The sequence below is a fragment of the Lonchura striata genome, chromosome 1 (assembly GCF_050655825.1).
Source record: "Lonchura striata isolate lonStrDom1 chromosome 1, ASM5065582v1, whole genome shotgun sequence".
Taxonomy (NCBI): Eukaryota; Metazoa; Chordata; class Aves; order Passeriformes; family Estrildidae; genus Lonchura; species Lonchura striata.
In genome coordinates, this window is record NC_140703.1 from 28,812,950 (window position 1) to 28,816,108 (window position 3,159).

Below are 3,159 nucleotides of genomic sequence, written 5' to 3' on the forward strand. Positions count from 1 at the left end.
CAAAAATGCAAAATGTTTGTATCTCTCAGCCGGGGGAAGGAAAAAACATGCCGGAAACTTAGCCAAGCCTGACAGGGTATAGTGGATCTTGATCTTTGCTCACCCCGTAGTTAGATATTGTTCCCTCCCCCCAACCCCTTTTAATGAAGTCACTGCCTTATGCCTTAAAATGACCTAATTAAAAACAGGGGACAAGACAGCAGAGGGTAGGAGGCCTGCAATTACAGATGGAAGGTCGATAGAAATACCGTTTCATACACCTTGTCATCTCTGTTTCCCCTCAAAAACATGAACCCCTTTTCACCACTTCTCTGAACCACACTGGCAGAGAACTCATGGTGGAGATGTTGCTGAAAGAAAAAACAGATGACAGATGGCATTCTTTCCTATTCTGGGGACTATCCACTGCTGGGATCCTAGTTTTCCCAGCAAATGCAGCCCTAGGCTGTGGCAGTTGTAAAAGAGTAAAGAAGATTTGCTTCTCTGTATCAAGCTACACAGAGTCTCTTATTGGAAGGAGGAACATGTTTGAGAGCAAGCTCTCATATCTAGCAGCAGGAGCAAAGGGCTTTCAGACCCTTGGACTCTTAACTGGAACTTACTAAAGCTTTTCTGCATGCCGGCCTTCCCACACAGTGACTGTTCTCCTGTTCTGAAAATGGCCATAATAAAAGTCCCTGCTGTAAAACAATCCATGCTTCTCAAAGTAAAAAATGTGGCAGGAGGGCCTTGTGATGTCCACATTCACATAAATGCTCTGCACTGCTTAGCTAAGGCTCATCCTTCTCCTTGCAATGCACCCCATGCTACCTATCCTTGGAATTCGACTGCTATGCAGCAGCCCACAACCACACCATGGCTGCTGTCTGAGGGGAAAATAATATATGGTTCCAGATCTGCAAAGTAACGATTCAAGATTACTCCTGGGATGACCTGGACTGGGACACACAAGCCAAAGAGCAGGAATTTTCAAGTATCAGAGCCTGACTGGGATTTCAACTGCTGGCAGAAGTGAAGTTCCCTGTATGTTATCTCTGCTTCTCTCAGTCACCCTGCCAAGGTCTCAAAGAGTTTGTAATTGCTTGTAGATACTGAAAACAGAGCTCTCCTGATTTTTCTTAAGCTAATCTCACTGATACCTATTACGGAAAGAGAACACAAGCATTTCCAATACAGAACATTACAATCCCTGCCTGGTTTGATGTAATAAAATTTCTTTTGATCCGTATGGATTTGTTCTCTGTTTAAAACACTGACAGTGACAGACATTAATCCAGGTTTACAGCACTACAGCTGCATGCTACAGTTTAATATGATGCAGAAATGACAATGCATCAACTACCCCAAGGAAAAGATGCATCAAACTTAGTGTGATAAATCAACTACACTGGTTAGGTAGCACTTCAAGGGGCAATATAGTGCAGAAGTGGTCTGGAGGTCTTCTTTTAGTGTCCTATTGATGATGCTTCTTCACTGCTACATAGAAAGAAAGCCAAGTTTGGTACGGTGCGTTGCTGTTCAGGAGTAAAATGCTGTTAAGCATTTCGTGAAAACGAAACTAATAGGTGATTGCTAGTGAACAGGCTCTGGAATTTTGACCTAGTTCCGAATGCTTATCCCCTTCTCCCCACCCACAGGCAAGGGCTAAGCCTTTCCTGGGAAATTTCAGAAGAAAATTTCAAGGGTAAGTAATGAAAGCTATCCGAGTGTCGCCTCAGGGTTGGATTGGCGCAGCTTGGTAGGGAGACAGCTGTCCAGGTATTTTCTAGGTAAACCAAAAGCATCAGCCTTCCAGTTTGTCAGCTCAATGCAACATCTAATAACGACCATGAGAGGCTCGAATATGGAGCTTATGCAGACGACTAAAAAGTGTCTCTGAAATGCTGGTCTGCTGTCTAAAATTGCATCTGATCTCACTGCTAGTTTCTGCTTCCATGTTCAGTATGTTCTGTTGCAGAAGCAGCTCAGAACTGAGAGATCATGATGTTTCTAAGTCCAGCTGGAGTCACAATGATGGAGCATCCCCCACATCTACAAACAGCAGATCCATCAGAAGCTCTAAAAGCTGGTCTAGGGGGAAGTGACAGGGCCAAGCCTCACCACCTGTGTGGTGCCTCTACACGATTGTTTAAATAAACATGATGCTTGCAGTGGCACATACTCCCCTAATAGACTGTGGTTCCGTGGGCAGTTTGATAGGCAAGCTCTTTGTGCAGGATGTTTAAGGCTTGAATTCAGTTATCTTCTCCCGTGAAAGGGTTTCAAGCCATGCTAAGCATAGCTCTAACTATGTTCCTCCTTCCCAAGAAAGTTCAAAGCTATTTTTGCGACCTTCAGCAGGTGAAGCCTCCTGAAACGTTTTCTCATTTCCAAGTCTATACAGGGTTCCAGGGCTTCTAGTGAGACGTCCAGCGTAAAAAAAGAGCATCAGCTAATTTTCTTTACTAGAAAATCTAGATAGAAGTAAAAGCAAAGTCAACAAACTTCGGCAAGAAAACCCTCAAACCAAACAAAGTAAACAAAGTCATAATTTCTGTATCTGTCTCTCACAGTATTTGAAGCACAAGGGAAGGATGACCATAGCCAAGCTTGGTTCCCTATCCAGGCTCCCGGAGCAGCAGAGGGCACAGAAGGCTGCTCCCTAACTCTCCATGGAGACCTGTATCACCAGAAGCAGTTTCCCGCAAGAGCATCTCGCACGGAACGGAGCGCGCTGAGGCTCCGGCAGGTTGGCAGCCCGGCAGGGACCGTGCCCAGCACAAAGCGCTGGGTGGAAAGGGAGCGCCGGGGCTCTTGAGCCCCTCAGCGAGGGGCGGCAAAGCCCGCGGGGAACCGGCACCGGGGGGCTCCGGGAGCCCCGGGGCCGAGCTCCCGCCGGGGCGGCGGGCAGGGCGCCCGGGGAGCCCCGGCACACGGCGGGCGCCGCGGAAGGGCCGCTCGGCCGGCCCGGGCGAGCCTCAGGGCGAGCCCCCGCCCCGAGATGCACCCGGGACAGCGGAAGGGCCCGCGGACGCTGCTCCCCGCCGGCCGCAGCCGCTGCTCCCTCCCCCCGCACCGCCCCCGGTCGCGCCTCCCTCAGCGCACGGGGCGGGGTGCCACAACGGGCTGGGCGGGGCGGCGGAGCGAGGCTCTTTATGCGGCGGGAACCCGGCGGCCGCC